Genomic DNA, 18,726 nt, shown 5'->3' with positions numbered 1-18,726 from the left:
TCGCACGTGAAACGTGCGTCGACGCATGCAAATTATCGGCGAAGAATACACCGAATTACCATGCAGGGTGAAGCAAAACGATGGGTATCGTACAGCACAACAAAAGTGAAACAAAATAAAAATGCGCGAAATCAGTCAGCGTTCCACGACGCTATTGATTATTACGCCCTAGGGAATTCCACTTGACCCTGAAGGCGGGCGCTCAACCTGCTCAGTGTCGGACACAAATACGCGCGCGACCGGCAAAACAAAGCGCGGGAACAACGTGCCACTGCTATAGGCCACTCTACAAAATGGGATCATGCAGTGTAAACGGGTTACCTTGGCACCTGGCACGGTGACGTCAGGCAGCGGCCGACGCCGGCAAAACTCTGCGCGCCCGACGGCTGCCGGCCGCCGCCGATCAATACCGAGCCGTGACGTCACTCGAGCATGCTCGATACCTACACTGAACCCGGGCGCCAACTTTGGTCTTATCCGCGCGGTCGAGGCCACCCTTAAAACTCTCACACCCCAAACCGAGCCATCAAACTCTTCCCGGCTTTTACTAGTTACACAATAGATAAACTTTGCACTAACTGAACATCGGAGGCGAGCGTTTCTACTTCGGCGCAGCAGCGACATTCTCACATCCCGCGTGAAGGGCAAACACAACAACACGCAGCTCCTCTCTCATAATCAACAACTGTCACCCTGTGTCTTAGATCGAGTAAAAACTAATATGAATTACTGTCCTAACTAATTAATGCTCGGTAACCGTGAAATCTCTGTACAATACACAAATATCGAAAATGTGAAATAATGGAGACGAAAATTAAGATATGAATAAGCTATAGGATAAATATGAGTGCACTATTCAACGTAGCACGCCTCTGAAATACTGGATGTTTCAGCTTAGCAACGAGTCTGCGCGCCGTCGCATACATTAGCCGGAAGACGGTCGATTATGGAAGCTTCACGTAACTCCTTTGCCGCGTAAACTTACGTTAGAATAACTCTGCCACGTGAAATTACGCTACAATAACTCTTGTAGCTACAACCGCTCTGATGTGTAACAAACGCCTTAACCACCAAATCTTTGCTTCTAAAATATGCGTTAAACTGCAACCATTTTCTAAAATGTCACGCATAGCTTCGGAAATCTTCCCCAAAGAATACACCCAGTTTTTAACAACCATTCATGCCAAAGTGTGTTAACAAAACTTATTCTTAAAAAAAGTCTGAAACTAATTCCCTGACACAAATGTTATTGTTACTACTGCTGTTCTTACCACTCGTGAATAAGATTCTTGGTAATATATTTAATGAAATAAACCGAGTAGTTTTAAGCTGAATTCGAACCGCAGCGAAGCTTGATATACATAAAGCATTCTCGGTTTTCGAATCTATGGAGTGACTGTGAAAAACATTAAGTAACTTTACTGTATGGGAAATGAGCATACGCTTCCATCTGCTACAATCTTAAGTTCCACCGTATTTTGAAAATAATTAACATTTTTGAGTGTTACAATATAGTGTCCTTAAGACACTATGCTTATTAAAATGTTTTATTACAGCTATGAAAGTACCACTGTCACTTCAAACGCATATTCTTCGTCTTATATTACCACTAATGAGACAAAATTGTAGCTGTGAATCGCTATCATTGACTCATTGCACGGCATTTTAATCTCCCTTTCTATTAAACGTAAATTACTGTATTTCCTCTAATAACACACTTACATACACAACGGAGAGTCTCCATGATCGAATGCCGTCAAGGAGACATTTACAAGACGAAATGAGATGCAAACCTACGTATATTGCAGGAAGATCCATATTGAAGTGCCAAAGGACACTAATTATATCCGCTATCCGATCTTACGTGTAAGTTTCCTGCAAAACTAAGAACTGATCGCACTGCCATGGAAAATTTTTCACCCTTTAGCGAAACAAACTGGAAAAGCCAGAGTTGCATTCAAACTTCTTAACTGAACAGTTACGAAGATTAGCGGCGAAGTATGAATAATTGCTAAATTCCGTAGTGCAGCTTATCAGTGAAGGACAATGCTCCTGCCACCAGCTCAGGATAACTCCTTCCATTGGATTAGCAACACCAACTGAAGAAACGGGAATACGGCTGCGGCACACGGCATTCCCATACGTAATGACCAATACCATAAGTTTTAACACCACAGCCACGCGGACTGTATTAAATTTTAATTTTGTGTAATGCCTACATGACGTGATCCAGTTCCTGGAACCTGCTTGAAGCGGTTCTTTACAGACGAAGCAAATTACTCTACGTTATAGCCTACGACTGTATATAATGGGAACAGAACTCTTCGCTCATGGTGAACTACTCCCATATTTCGCATTCGGAAATCTATGCGGTTGAAGTGCCAAAGATGAAATGTTAAATATGTACTGGAAAACCGATACGTATGAATATATGTATAGGAACCTTAATAATAGAGTTCACTTATTGTGGTTTTAATTGTGCGTTTTGTTAGATAACGGACACTTCGAAGAACAGCCTCACCTACAGGGTTTTAGTGGGATATCAGATAATCTCCATTTTGCTGTCAACGTGTCTGAAACGCGTATCTGTGGGAGCTTATGAGCGTTTTTTAAACTGAAATTCGTGAAGTTATGGTAGATCAGATACAAAATTACGGTACAATACATGCAATTTTTGTGTAACACTTCGTATTTGCATATACTTTGCCATTATTTTGTATATGTTTAGCGCAGTTTTGCGGACTTTCAAATTGCAGTATAACCTCCTACAGATACGCGTTTCTGTCGTGATGACGTGACACTGAAGGTCATTCGACGGCCAACTAATGCCGTGAAGATGAAGCTGTACTTCGAAGTGTACAGTGACGAATAAAATGACGCAGTTGTAAAGACAATACACGGACAGTATTTTTAAGTGTTCCAATAATCGGTTTTGCTGAGATCATCCAATACGGCTACCACGAAATTTCATGAAAATACGATGAGTGTATGCAGCAATTTTTTTTCTCCGCCAGTTTCGAATGAAAAAATGCGAAATTTCTTGTGGGACATCATGGAATATTCCCGCTTCAGCCCCTATAGTCTCATGAAATTCAGATACGTGAAGGCGCTATACGCAAGCTTCAAAATGGCTTCTGTAACAAAGGTGCGTTCCAAGCAGACAGCTGTCATTAAATTTCTTTTGGCGAAAAACCTGAGCATCGCAGATATTCATAGGCACTAGCAGAATGTTTACGAAGACGTGGCAGTTAACAAAAGCACGGTGAGTTGTTGGGCGAGCTGTCTGTCATCATTGCAACAAGTTCGCGCAAACCGTTCCCATCTCCCGCCTGCCTGCCGGCAGCACACGGTTGGGACTCCTACAACATTGGAACGTGCTGACACTCTCATTCGAGGTGATCAACGGATCACAATAAAACACATCACTGTACAACTGGACGTCTCTGTTGGTAGTGCAGACACACTCGTCCACCAGTACTCAGAAGTGTGTGTTTAAAAGCCGGCGTGTGTGACCGAGCGGTTCTAGGCGCTTCAGTCTGAAACCGCGCGATCGCTACGGTCGCAGGTTCGAATCCTGCCTCGAGCATGGATGTGTGTGATGTCCTTAGGTTAGTTAGGTTTAAGTAGTTCTAAGTTCTAGGGGACTGATGACTTCAGATGTTAAGTCCCATAGTGCTCAGAGCCATTTGAACCATTTTGAACACACAAAAATGGTTCAAATGGCTCTGAGCACTATGGCACTTAACATCTGAAGTCATCAGTCCCCTAGAACTTAGAACTACTTAAACCTAACTAACCTAAGGACATCACACACATCCATGCCCGAGGCAGGATTCGAACCTGCGACCGTAGCGGTCGCGCAGTTCCAGACTGAAGCGCCTAGAACCGCTCGGTCACATCGGCCGGCCAAAAGTGTGTGTGCCTGTTGGATTTCTCGCCACCTAACACAAGACCGCCGGCCGCGGTGGCCGTGCAGTTCTGGCGCTGCAGTCCGGAACCGCGGGACTGCTACAGTCGCAGGTTCGAATCCTGCCTCGGTCATGGGTGTGTGTGATGTCCTTAGGTTAGTTAGGTTTAAGTAGTTCTAAGTTCTAGGGGACTTATGACCTAAGATGTTGAGTCCCATAGTGCTCAGAGCCATTTGAACCATTTGAACACAAGACCACAAATAGCAACGAAGGACCATCTGTGCGGAACAACGCTACTGTGTGACAACGAAAGGCCTCACACAACTCTCCGCACTGGAGAGAAGTTCACAGAACTTCATTGGACTGTACTTCCTCATCCACACTACACCCGGATCTCGCACCTTCCGACTTCTATCTCTTTGGCCCACTGAAGGATGCGTTCCGCGGAAAGCAGAACGTATGTGATGCGTTAGTTATTGATGCAGCAAGAAGTTAGCTCTGACGTCTACCAGTAAAATGATACCAAGTGAGTACACAGGCCCTCCCACGTAAGTGGGCGTAAGGTCGTCGCATTGAACTGAGGTTATGTTGAAAAATAGGATTTTGTAGCCAGAAGAGTGGAGAATAACTTGGTGTATTGGAATCCTGAATAAAACTAACCTGCTTTCATAAACAAAATGTATCGAATTACTTATTGAACGCCGATCGTATGTCTGTCGATGACTCTCCATCCACTGCAACACGCTGTGTCCTCCCTACCAATAAATCCTCACTCCAGTACCACATTACGTTTAATATCCCAAATGATCATACCTTCATTAATAAGCGTTGGTGCAGTACTGATTCAGACACTTTTCGGAAGTCAAGAAATACTACGTCTATCTGATAGCTTTGATCCATAACTTTCAGAACGTCATCTAAGAAACTTGCATGTAGGGTTTCGCATGATGGATGTTTCCGGAATCCTTCCTGACTGGCATGGGGAAAGTCATTATGTTCGAGACACCACATTACATTTGACCTCGACATAGATGAATGTCAAAGATACTGGACGGTACGTTTGTCGATCAGTTTTGCTACCCTTCTTGTAGGCAAATGTAACCTGCGCTTTCTTGCAGCTGCTGGCCAGAGTTCTTTGAGGCGATATTGGCTACATGGCATATCATGTCCTGCGTATTGAATCGAATCTAATCAGCAAGATCATACAGCCTTTAATTATAACACGATGTAATGGGTGTGGCAACCATCTTTTACATAGGCGTGCAACAATCTACAACAGATGATACAATAAATGATTGAAGATTCGCCCAGATAAGCTAACAACTACTTCTTCGTCAGTGCCTGTGCAGTATTTATACAGGATGTAACATAAAGGTACACAGGACACATTGCTACGAGCTAGAACTGGAAAATATGTTATATGGGCATGGATCCGGAAACGCTTTGTTAGAATGTCAGAATTTTTTCTCAATAATTCTTCGAACTGCATTTATCGTTGGAAACTCCAACAAACATACCGGAAGAATCCTGTCGTCCAGTCGTGATAGTACGAATCCTTGCATAAAGCGACACAATCTCATCGGCTATCTTCCACGGCCTACAATACAATGTAGATGAAGCAGAAGCACGTTAAACTATTAAATCTCAGCCGGCCGAAGTGGCCGTGCGGTTAAAGGCGCTGCAGTCTGGAACCGCAAGACCCCTACGGTCGCAGGTTCGAATCCTGCCTCGGGCATGGATGTTTGTAATGTCCTTAGGTTAGTTAGGTTTAACTAGTTCAAAGTTCTAGGGGACTAATGACCTCAGTAGTTGAGTCCCATAGTTCTCAGAGCCATTTAAACCATTTTTTTATTAAATCTCAAAGACAAATGCAAATTTCCAGGTTAAAACAATTATTTATTCCACATTCCAAAATCAGTCAACAACTATCGGCGGACGGCGGATTGAACGCTGGTCAATGGGCTCAAAATGGTGTAGCAATTGTACAATATATAGTACGTCTGCAAACTGCGCGTCCCCGTTGTGGCGACCACGTCACAGCTCTGTTTCACAAGGTTGAGCTGACATTTTCCGCAGCGCGCCTTTTAAAACCAGAAGCGACGCAGCGCTCACACGCGCCAGGTGGTGTGTTTATTTCCTCCTACTGCATTTCTTGACGGGAAATTGATTCTCGGACATCCTGCGCGGGAGTTGCGTTCTGCCGGAAGAGATCACTTTCCTAAACACAAACACTGTCCGCTCTTGCGTTTACAGACACTATAACAATGCTGAAGTCCGCGCGTATCAGTTCAAGCAAAGTTGCGCTACCACATTAACAGTTCCTGGTATTCGCGCACCAACTCGCCATACCCACCCCGGCCAGTTCCTGCCAGCCATGCAATTCCCTGAATGACCTCTCTTTCGAGCAAGGGCACAAAGTTCTAATGGCCAACTGCATTCCAAGCATTCGCGTAAGGCAAGGCATAGAGCCTCTAATGTCACAATACCAGAAGCAACTCTTAATTACACGAAACGTTCAAAATGCGCTCTTGGTTACGTGTGGCTAACTTGTGATTCTTAAATTCACCGTTGGTTATAAATAAAAGATTCCGTGGCAGACTGATAGGAAGAGGTGAAACAGCTCCCTGGCTTTCACGTACTCAGGACTTCAATTCAATCGATATTTGTATTTATCATGCAGATAAGAAAAATTCCGTCTTCTGAATTTGAATGTTTATTTTGTTTCCAACTAAATATGTTCCGCCTAATCATCAGTGGACCACAACATAAACAAAATTATTGAATTATACATATTTTCTTACGAGTGCATTTAAATTATCAATTTGCAAATATCAGACTGTGACTTATCATTTACACTACTGACCATTAAAATTGCTACACCAAGAAGAAATGCAGATGATAAACGGGTACTCATTGGACAAATATATTATACTAGAACTGACATGTGATTACATTTTCACGCAATTTGGGTGCATAGATCCTGAGAAATCAGTGCCCAGAACAACCACCTCTGGCCGTAATAACGGCCTTGATACGCCTGGGCATTGAGTCAAACACAGCATGGATGGCGTGTACAGGTACAGCTGCCCATGCAGCTTCAACACGATACCACAGTTCATCAAGAGTAGCGACTGGCGTATTGTGACGAGTCAGTTGCTCGGCCACCATTGACCAGACGTTTTCAATTGGTGAGAGATCTGGAGAATGTGCTGGCCAGGACAGCTGTCGAACATTTTCTACATCCACAAAGGCCCGTACAGGACCTGCAACATGCGGTCGTGCATTATCCTGCTCAAATGGAGGGTTTCGCAGGGATCGAATGACGGGTAGAGCCACGGGTAGTAACACATCTGAAATGTAACTTCCACTGTTCAAAGTGCCGTCAATGCAAACAAGAGGTGACCGAGATGTGTAACCAATGGCACCCCATACCATCACGCCGGGTGATACGCCAGTATGGCGATGACGAATGCACGCTTCCAATGTGCGTTCACCGCGATGTCGCCAAACACGGATGCGGCCATCATGATACTGTAAACAGAACCTGGATTCATCCGAAAAAATGACGTTTTGCCATTTGTGCACCCAGGTTCGTCGTTGAGTACACCATCGCTGGCGCTCCTGTCTGTGATTCAGCATCAAGCGAACCGCAGCCATGGTCTCCGAGCTGATAGTCCATGCTGCTGCAAACGTCGTCGAACTGTTCGTGCAGATGGTGGTTGTCTTGCAAACGTCCCCATCTGTTGATACAGGGATCGAGACGTGGCTGCACGATCCTTTACAGCCATGCGGATAAGATGCCTGTCATCTCGACTGCTAGTGATACGAGGCCGTTGGGATCCAGCACGGCGTTCCGTATTACCCTCCTGAACCAACTGATTCCATATTCTGCTAACAGTCATTGTATCTCGACCAACGCGAGCAGCAATGTCGCGATACGATAAACCGCAATCGCGATAGGCTACAATCCGACGTTTATCAAAGTCGGAAACGTGATGGTACGCATTTCTCCTCCTTACACGAGGCATCACAACATTTCACCAGGCAACGTCAGTCAACTGCTGTTTGTGTATGAGAAATCGGTTGGAAACTTTCCTCATGTCAGCACGTTGTAGGTGTCGCCACTGGCGACAACCATGGGTGAATGCTCTGAAAAGCTAATCATTTGCATATCACAGCATCTTTTTCCTATTGGTTAAATTTCGCGTCTGTACCACGTCATCTTCGTGTTGTAGCAATTTTAATGGCCAGTAGTGTACTTTCATTTTTCCATTCCTTCCGTGTACAAAAAAGTAACAAATAAGTCACAACCACATACTTGTGAAAATAAAAAAATAAAAAAAGACGCACTACCAAGAAATCGGTAGGTGTGATGTACGGCTTGGTATTGATCGATAGAATTATTGGATGTCGTCCTCAGGGATATCCTGCCAAATTCTGTCCAACAGGCGCGTTAGATCGCCAAAATCCCGACTGCTTGCAGCGCCCTGTCCATAATGCTCCGAACAATGTCAACCTGGGAGAGATCGGCAACCTTGCTGGTCAAGGTAGGGTTTGCCAAGCACTAGTCAATAACTCTCGCCGTGTGCGAGAGGGTATTATCTTGCTGACATATAAGTCCAGTATGGCTTGCCACGAAGGGCAGCAAAACGGGGCGTACAATATCGTCGACGTTTTGTTGTGCTGTAAGGATGCCGCGGATAAAGAGGTCCTGCTATGATTAGAAATAGCACCCATATCATCACTCCTGGTTGTTGGGCCTAGGGCGGCCGACAGTCATGTTGGTGTCCTACCTCTGTCCGGGGCGTCTCTAGACACCTACTCGCTGGTTATAGGGGCTCAATTCGAAGCGGTACTTATCACTGAAGACAATTCTACTCCATTCAGTGAGATTACAGGCCGAAGACGGCTAGCTCAAACAGCCCATAGCTGCCCTCAATCACAAAATTTCTTGTAATATCCTCACATATAAAACATTTAATGCGACAAGTTTTAGTTGACATATTAAACCATTATAACGTATCAGCCTATCAGTTTCTTGGAGCTGGGACACGTTACATTGGCCAGGACGCTGGTTTGTCACAAAGTATGTTTTTCATGTTATTTTCGAATGTCACGCAAGCAACAGCTGTCTTTAATTTCTCCTTATATTAACTCCCAGAAGAAAAGTAGTTGAGGATGCAATGCGTTCTCGTACTGAGTATCAATCGCACTAGTAAATCAACTGACTCCATAAAAAATGGAAAAGTTACGGAGTCATTTGTTGTCTGAAACTGCTCAAACGCAAGGAGATACTGCGTAGACAATTCAGTTTTAGTAAAATACGTTTAATACGCTATGTACCTTATGTCAAGTTTCTCTGTACGATGTTAGTTTCTGAATCCAATTACATATTTTTTCAGTGAACTGTGTTAACTTCTCTATGGAATCTCTTAGAACAGAATTGTTTATTTCTACTACGGAGTACTTCCTGACGTGCTATTCAAAACAGAAGTGTGGAAAACTACTTTTATTCACTCAGCACTTTTTTCAGAAGGCGCACTTCGTCTTCACATTTACTTGTGGTAAGTGCTGGAGGCCTTTGAAACATTTTAAACATCCACTTTTTTTGTTTTTTTTACACGCTCGGCAATTAAAAATTTTACCTCATGTTCCTTCTTAATGTTGCAATCTAGCGTCCTCACTTCTTTCGATTTAATAAATTGTAAACAAAAATAAATAGCGTAGCTGTAGCACCTACTATTATGTACCATTGGTATGACCGTATCCACCTCCTGTTGGAAGAAGCGTGCATGAAGTAGGCTTCTAAAACCGGTATTTCATGATTTCAGTCACTCACAAGTGTGTTGTACTTATAATTAAATGCAGTATTATGAGATTAACTGCCTGAGCATTAAAAATCGTTGTAACAAAAACTCAGTTATGTAGCTGAAACAGTACCATGGTGTTAGATATAAAACACAGCATAAAAAAAAAAAAGTTACAGCTCATTCTTTCATTGCCACTTTTGACAGATTTTATATGTTTACTCACGTAATGTCTACCCCGTTGTCTCAAACTACTGCTTTCTGATATAGTTTAGCAAGCCGTAAATGAAGTTCCCAGTCCGCGAATCAGGAGGGAACGAAGATAAGAAATACATCAAAAAGCTTACTCCAATCACCGAAAGTATGAGCACAATATTTATGAAGTAAATAATTCATACGGTTAAGTGCAGATTTTCGCATATAGTACATAGCAACAGAACAGGGGAAAATGTTAATGATTATGTTGTTGTTGTTGTTGTCGTTGTTGTTGTTATTTCCAATGCGATAGGGTCCGCAGCTGTTAATATTGTTCCAATATTCAATCCTAATACTGGTTTGAGCCAACTCTCCACCTTAGTCTATCCTGTGCAAGCCTCTAAATCTCTACATAGCTACCGCAACTTGCCTCCACTTGAACCTGCTTGCTGTTTTCATGCCTACGTCACAGCCCGCAGCTCGTGGTCGAGCGGTAGCGTTCTCGCTTCCCGCGCCCGGGTTCGATTCCCGGCGGGGTCAGGGATTTTCTCTGCCTCGTGATGGCTGGGTGTTGTGTGATGTCCTTAGGTTAGTTAGGTTTAAGTAGTTCTAAGTTCTAGGGGACTGATGACCATAGATGTTAAGTCCCATAGTGCTCAGAGCCATGCCTACGTCACCCTCTGCAATTTCACGCCCCTTCTCCACCACACTTCCCTCCATTTCCACATTATCCATCCTTGATGCCTCAAGAATCAGGATGTGTCCTATCACCGATCCTTCTTTCTATCAAGTTGTGCCATAAATTTCTTTCCTTCCCAATTCAATTCATTACTTCCTCATTAATTATTCGATCTATCCATCTAATCTTCAGCATTATTTTACGGCATCACATTCCAAATGTTCCTTTCTCTCTTTGTCTGAACCGCTTACCGTCCGCGTTTAACTTCCGATGAAGGCTACATCCCAGATACATACCTTCATAAAAGATTTCGTAACATTTAAATTTATCTTATACGTTAAAACTTCCTGTTTTTCAAAAATTCTTGTTTTGGTGTTGCCAGTCTGCATTTCATATCCTCTGCACTACGGCCCTCATCAGTTAGCTTGCTGCCCAAACAGCTGAACTCATCTACTACTTTTAGAGTCTCTTTTCCTAATCCAATTGTCTCAGCACTGCCTGAAGTAATTCGACTTCATTCCATTATCTTTGTTTTACTTTAGTTGATGTTCATTTTATAACCTCTTTTCAAGGCTCCATCCATTCCATTCAATTGCTCCTTCAAAAGGTTTAGCCGTCTCTGACAGAACTGCAAAGTCATCGGTAAAGATCAAAGTTTATTTTCTTCTCCCTGAACCTTAATTCCTTTTCCAAATTCCCCTCAGTTTCGTGTACTGTTCGATCAAGACACAGAGTGAATAATATCAGGGATAAGCTACACCTCTGTCTCTTTCCCATCTCAGATACTGCTTTCTTTTCATGTCCTTCGGTTCTTATAATTGCAATCTGGTTTCTAAACAAGTAGAGATTGCCTTTCGCACCCTCTGTGATCGGCTGAGGTGGCGCATTGGTGAACACATCGTAGTTGCATACAGCAGATTTATGTTTTGTGTGGTTTTCCTACACTGATGAGCCAAAGAAACTGGTACACCCGCCTAATATCGTGTAGGGTCCCCGCGAGCACGCAGAAGTGTCGCAACACGACGTGCCATGGACTCGACTGATGTCTCAAGTAGTGCTGAAGGGACTGACACCATGAATCCCGCAGGGCTGTCCATAAATCCGTAAGAGTACGAGGGGTGGCGATCTCTTCCGAACAGCACGTTGCAAGGCATCCCAGATATGCTCAATAATGTTCATGTCTGGGGAGTTTGGTGGCCAGTGGAAGTGTTCAAACTCAGGAGAGTGTTCCTGGAGCCACTCTGTAGCAACTCTGAACGTGTGGGGTGTCGCATTGCCCTGCTGGAATTGCCCAAGTCTGTCGGAATCTACACTGGAGATGAATAGATGCATCTGATCAGACAGATATGATGTTCTACCGGATTCCTGGTATTCACGGTACGCTGGTGAGATGTTCGTACGGGAAGCCCCCACTTCATCGCTGCCTCGGAGGTGCTGTGTCCCGTCGCTCGTGCGTGGACTATAACACCACGTTCAAACTCGCTTATATCTTGATAACCTGCCATCGTAGCAACAGAAACCGATCTAACAACTGCGCCAGACACTTGTCTTATACAGGGTGTTACAAAAAGGTACGGCCAAACTTTCAGGAAACATTCCTCACACACAAATAAAGAAAAGATGTTATGTGGACATGTGTCCGGAAACGCTCAATTTCCATGTTAGAGCACATTTTAGTTTCGTCAGCATGTACTGTACTTCCTCGATTCACCGCCAGTTGGCCTAATTGAAGGAAGGTAATGTTGACTTCGGTGCTTGTGTTGACATGCGACTCATTGCTCTACAGTACTAGCATCAAGCACATCAGTACGTAGCGTCAACAGGTTAGTGTTCATCACGAACGTGGTTTTGCAGTCAGTGCAATGTTTACAAATGCAGAGTTGGTAGATACCCATGGATTAGCACGGGGCAATAGCCGTGGCGCGGTACGTTTGTATCAAGACAGATTTCCAGAACGAAGGTGTCCCGACAGGGAGACGTTCGAGGCAATTGATCGGCGTCTTAGGGAGCACGGAACATTCCAGTCTATGACTCGCGACTGGGGAAGACCTAGAACGACGAGGACACCTGCAATGGACGAGGTAATTCTTCGTGCAGTTGACGATAACCCTAATGTCAGCGTCAGAGAAGTTGCTGCTGTACAAGGTAACGTTGACCACGTCACTGTACGGAGAGTGCTACGGGAGAACCAGTTGTTTCCGTACCATATACAGCGTGTGCAGGCCCTATCAGCAGCTGATTGGCCTCCACGGGTACACTTCTGCGAATGGTTCATCCAACAATGTGTCAATCCTCATTTCAGTGCAAATGTTCTCTTTACGGATGAGGCTTCATTCCAACGTGATCAAATTGTAAATTTTCACAGTCAACATGTGTGGGCTGACGAGAATCCGCACGCAATTGTGCAATCACGTCATCAACACAGATTTTCTATGAACGTTTGGGCAGGCATTGTTGGCGATGTCTTGATTGGGCCCCATGTTCTTCCACCTACGCTCAATGGAGCACGTTATCATGATTTCATACGGGATACTCTACCTGTGCTGCTAGAACATGTGCCTGTACAAGTACGACACAGCATGTGGGTCATGCACGATGGAGCTCCTGCACATTTCAGTCGAAGTGTTCGTTCGTTTCTCAACAACAGATTCGGTGACCAATGGATTGGTAGAGGCGGACCAATTCCATGGCCTCCACGCTCTCCTGACCTCAACCCTCTTGACTTTCATTTATTGGGGCATTTGAAAGCTCTTGTCTACGCAACCCCGTTACCAAATGTAGAGACTCTTCGTGCTCGTATTGTGGACGGCTGTGATACAATACGCCATTCTCCAGGGCTGCATCAGCGCATCAGGGATTCCATGCGAGCCGGCCGAAGTGGCCGTGCGGTTAAAGGAGCTGCAGTCTCGAACCGCAAGACCGCTACGGTCGCAGGTTCGAATGCTGCCTCGGGCATGGATGTTTGTGATGTCCTTAGGTTAGTTAGGTTTAACTAGTTCTAAGTTCTAGGGGACTAATGACCTCAGAAGTTGAGTCCCATAGTGCTCAGAGCCATTTGAACCATTTGATTCCAGCGAGGGAGGGTGGATGCATGTATCCTCGCTAACAGAGGACATTTTGAACATTTCCTGTAACAAAGTGTTTGAAGTCACGCTGGTACGTTCTGTTGCTGTGTGTTTCCATTCCATGATTAATGTGATTTGAAGAGAAGTAATAAAATGAGCTCTAACATGGAAAGTAAGCGTTTCGGACACATGTCCACATAACATATTTTCTTTCTTTGTGTGTGAGGAATGTTTCCTGAAAGTTTGGCCGTACCTTTTTGTAACACTCTGTATAGGCGTTGCCAACAGCAGCGCCGTATTCTGCCTGTTTACGTATATCTGTATTTGAATACACATGGCTACACCAGTTTATTTGGGGCTTCAGTTTAAATCTCTTAAGCAAATTCTAGGGAGGTTCCTTTGAAATGTTCCCTGTCGATTTCCTTCTCCATTCTTGTACATTCCAGATTCTGCTGATCTCATGATCTCGACGACGGGACGTTAAACTCTGTTATTCCAATTTCGTGGTTAATTCCTTGATGGTTTACTGATTAATCGACGGCTTTGACAGTATGGCTGCCACTGGGGTAAATTTCGTCATCCGAAGTCGGACCTCATAATTTACATTACATTTACCAACCACGTACAGCCCTATCATTACCACATTTTAATATAAAAAAACATTGCCTGTCAGTCTTGATCCGTTCAGTAAGTTGCAACTTTGTCTTAATTACCAAAACTGATTTTGTGAAGTTTTCCGCTGAACATTTTTGCAACATTGGGAAAACAAATAAACACGTTTTACAAGTTGTCGTCACATACTACACACTATTTAAATTTAGGCACACAGTCCGTTTATGAAATATACGTTAATTCGGCATTCTGCCAAAATAGGTCAACGTGCTACACTGCTCAATCATCACCGCATTGTTTACATGTAAATATATTTACGAGAAACGCTGGTAGATTCACTGTTTCTGTACCGAACGTTATTTGTGTCGTATGTGATACACAAATAAGGATCGCTTTATGAAGTGAAGATTCTTGTAGATAAACAGCCTTCACATAGCTTTGTGGCAGCTTTCTCTAATTATATAAGTGATCTCTGCTGCTGTAAACGAAACACGAATGAATCAGACGCAAGACAGTTGCTCGTACTGTGGAAACAAAATGGATCAAATGGCTCTGCGACTATGGGACTTAACAGCTGAGGTCATCAGTCCCTAGAACTTAGAACTACTTAAACCTAACTAACCTAAGGACATCACACACATCCATGCCCGAGGCAGGATTCGAACATGCGACCGTAGCAGTCGCGCGGTTCCGGACTGAAGCGCCTAGAACCGCTCGGCCCTGTGGAAACAGAATGCAGAAAACGAGAAAGGAGAGAATATCATAATCTTTAGATGTCAACAACGCATCTGCCGTTTCCAGGATACTACTGCACATTAACGCCAATGTAATAACAATCCCGTATGGCTCAACGCCGGGATACAAGTCTTTACATTAGACGCCATTTCGCCAACTTACTTGTCCCTGGCCTATCATAATAATCGTACCGGGAAAGCGGACCTTCAGTTTAACGTGGAATCCGAACCACGTGTCGTTCCTGAGGAATCTTCACATCACTGAGAGGTGAAGGCTAGGTTAAAGGAAGGCTGAAAACTTCCGTTGTCTGGTCAGGGTTCGATCTCACGACCTTCCAGTTCGCAGGCACGCATTTTACTACCAGACCCGACACCAAGAGTAATAGCTCAACATCACACAGATATCGTTGGAATTACACACGGAAATTGTAACTGGTACTGGATACGGGTAGAGGAAGGTCTCAGTCGTAGTCTTTCAAAATAGTTCTCCCGGCATTCGGCTGAATTTTGCAGAGCGCCGGAAAACATTTATCAAGAAAGCGGTAAGGGGGTTTGATCCCCACTGCTATCAAACAAGAGTCTCGTGGTGTAAGCTAGTGTACCACCACACTCAGTCGCTTGCGGGAAGGTCTGCCATTTAATCCAAGATGTCGATTTACTCTGAGGTGATTCCACTGCTATGTAAATAAAAGTGATTTAGAGAAGCAGTTGGCGGAAGAGGGCTTATTTCAATGCCACTCTTCAATCAAGCCTGCGGTTTGTCAGTACAAACAACAGAGATGAACAGTCAGGGTGCCGTGCGCTCTAAACGCACTCTCGGTTCTTAGAATACATGAGGTAGTAAGCGGTGATAGCTGATAAACAGAGAATTCTACCACGCTAGCAGCCATTTCCGTGAGCAATGGCTCGTCTGCTCGGTCTACACACTCAGCAATCCGCTTAGGTCGTCACAGCATATATGAAGCAGATATAAGCGCAACTGTAAATAACGCGAGACACTAAGGCTATCGCGGAAGTAAGGCTGAGATATTCCGAATAGTTGAATAATGCTTCAAGACTCCTGTGTTCGTGCGTACAATTCCAAATTTTAAACTTCGTGTGTGACAAATTCCCACGGCAACACCGGAAAAAAAGAATCTTCCTTGCCACTGCGTAAATACATTACGTATCTGTTCCAGCACTTCAGTGTTGTTTGTTCCCGGGCATAACTTAGCACGTCACGTGCAAAGCTGTAAACATCTTTAACGAAACTACTACTTTAAAAAGTTTATTTTCTAGTACAGGATACTTGCCAAATAACCTACGTAAACTTTAATCCTGTATTCCTCAAACATCAACGTTTAGCTCTCATGTCCAAATAAAAGGTTATCCTGTGCTGTAGATGTTTAAAATTAATGTTCTCGTATTTAATTTAGAGAAAAACCATACCTAGAAAACACTTGTTTAACTAAAACAGGTTTAATAGCCCCGTAACGCGGAAATGTATACTCTTACTCTGTTCTTGGTAACAAAACAACTCATTTACACGTCAAACATCAGCGTGCTAGTTCCAGCATTTCTGTCTTTCATTTTTTGCTTTGCAGCTTACGTAGTTAGTAAGTAAGTTGTTTGTTTATTCACCTACAGATTATTTTAAAATGATATTTACACATATCATCTTAACACATCACGAAGCACTGCATATATTACACACACATTATTTTGTCTGACATCAGGATCATGATGATAATCTTGTCTCTACATCTACATCTATACACACACTCCGCAAGCCATTGTACAGTGGTGGTGGTGGGTACCCTATACTACAACTAGTCGTTTCCTTTCGCGTTCCATACAGCGAGGGAAAAACGACTTCGTGGCCCCTACTCGAAAACTATGTTGGCAGCATTAGGATCGTTCTAGTGTCAGTTTAAAACGCCGGTTCTCTAAACTTTCTCAGTAGTGGAATTTGAAATTAATTTCTTCTTCCCTCCAGGGATTCCTAATTGGGCTCCCGAAGCATATCCGTAACACTCGCATGCTCATCGAACCTACCGGTAACAAATCTAGCAGCTCGCCTCTGAATTGCTTCGATGTCTTCTCTCAATCCGACCTGGTGTGGATCCCAAACACTCGAGCAGTACTCAAGATTAGGTCGCACTAGCGTCCCTATATGCGGTCTCTTTTAGAAATGAACTACACTTTCCTTAAATTCTCCCAATAAACCGATGTCGACCATTCCCCTTCCCAACCACAATCCTCACATGCTCGGTCCGTTTCATATCGCTTCGCAGCGTTACGCCCAGATATTTAAACGACGTGACTGTGTCATGCAGGACATTACTAATGCTGTGACCGAACATTACGGGTTTGTTTTTCCTACTCATCTGCATTAACTTACATTTTTCTACATTAAGCTAGTGTACTAGAAATTTTGTCTAGGTCATCTTGTATCAACCTACAGTCACTTATCTTCGACGCCTACCTGTACATCACAGCATCATTGGCGAACAACCGCAGATTGCTGCCCACACTGTCTGCCAGATCATTTATGTATATAGAAAATAGCAAAGGTGCTATCACAGTTCCCTGGGGCCTCCTGATGTTACCCCTGTCTCGGACGAACACTTGCCGTAGGAACAATATACAGGGTTCCATTAATTAAGAATTCTTCGAGCCAGTCACATATCTGGGAGCCTATTCCGTATACACGTACCCTTACTTATATTCTCTGTGCGTTCCCATCTGTCCGTCTAAAAAATTATGTTACTTGATTCCCTCGTAAATTTGCTTAATTTTTCGGGTTACGTTGAAGTTAAGTCTGGCTGTAGTTCGAATATCATGAATAGAGCTGTTGGTGTTTTTATTCCAATGAGCATCATGGACTGACAGATGTACTCACACGGTGCAGTTAGAATCCTCAACGCTATCAACAGCTTTTTACAACGAGCCATATAATCGTTTTTATTTATCATTCATTTGCAAATGGCTCAAATGGCTCTGAGCACTATGGGACTTAACTTCTAAGGTCATCAGTCCCCTAGAACTTAGAACTACTTAAACCTAACGAACCTAAGGACAGCACACACATCCATGCCCGAGGCGTACCGAGCGTGGTGGCGCAGTGGTTAGCACACTGGACTCGCATTCGGGAGGACGACGGTTCAATCCCGTCTCCGGCCATCCTGATTTAGGTTTTCCGTGATTTCCCTAAATCGCTTCAGGGAAATGCCGGGATGGTTCCTTTGAAAGGGCACGGCCGATTTCCTTCCCCATCCTTCCCTCACCCGAGCTTGCGCTCCGTCTCTAATGACCTCGTTGTCGACGGGACGTTAAACACTAATCTCCTCCTCCTCCTCCTCCATGCCCGAGGCAGGATTCGAACCTGCGACCGTAGCGGTCTTGGGGTTCCAGACTGTAGCGCCTCGAGCCGCTCGGCCACCGCAGCCGGCATTCATTTGCACCTTTTCAGTAGTTTGAATACCGTGGCCATATTTTGTGCATTTGATCTCAAAAAATTACACCATCGTTTTCCATATAAGATCGGAACTATTTACTTGCTGTCTCTCTTATTTCAGTAATTCCAGTTTTTTCAGTAAAGTTTTGGGGTAAAAAATATCATGAGCCTAGGAAAGATATAAAAATTCGCCTTTTACTCAGTTGTCATTGTCTAGCACATGCACTGCCACTTTTGTAAAGTAATAGCAAAGAAGTCGTGAACTCAACGGGCGTTTTGACCACCACATG

General features: G+C 43.9%; 1 protein-coding gene across 5 annotated transcripts in view; it reads right to left on the bottom strand.

Moving 5' to 3' along the window:
• The window catches only part of LOC124555170, a 282,867-nt gene that overhangs the window by 200,082 nt on the left and 64,059 nt on the right, over positions 1–18,726 (bottom strand). The window contains exon 1 of one of the 5 annotated variants that reach the window (XM_047128995.1): positions 322–364. The exons of the other annotated variants lie outside the window; for them this stretch is intronic. The gene's annotated coding sequence lies outside the window, so the exon portion shown is untranslated. Of the gene's footprint in view, positions 1–321; positions 365–18,726 lie in introns of those variants that run through there. 5 annotated transcript variants of the gene reach the window in all.

The sequence above is a fragment of the Schistocerca americana genome, chromosome X, assembly GCF_021461395.2.
Source record: "Schistocerca americana isolate TAMUIC-IGC-003095 chromosome X, iqSchAmer2.1, whole genome shotgun sequence".
Taxonomy (NCBI): domain Eukaryota; kingdom Metazoa; phylum Arthropoda; class Insecta; order Orthoptera; family Acrididae; genus Schistocerca; species Schistocerca americana.
The sequence above is the reverse complement of the archived record's forward strand: the minus strand, read 5'-3'. Positions and strand labels throughout refer to the sequence as shown.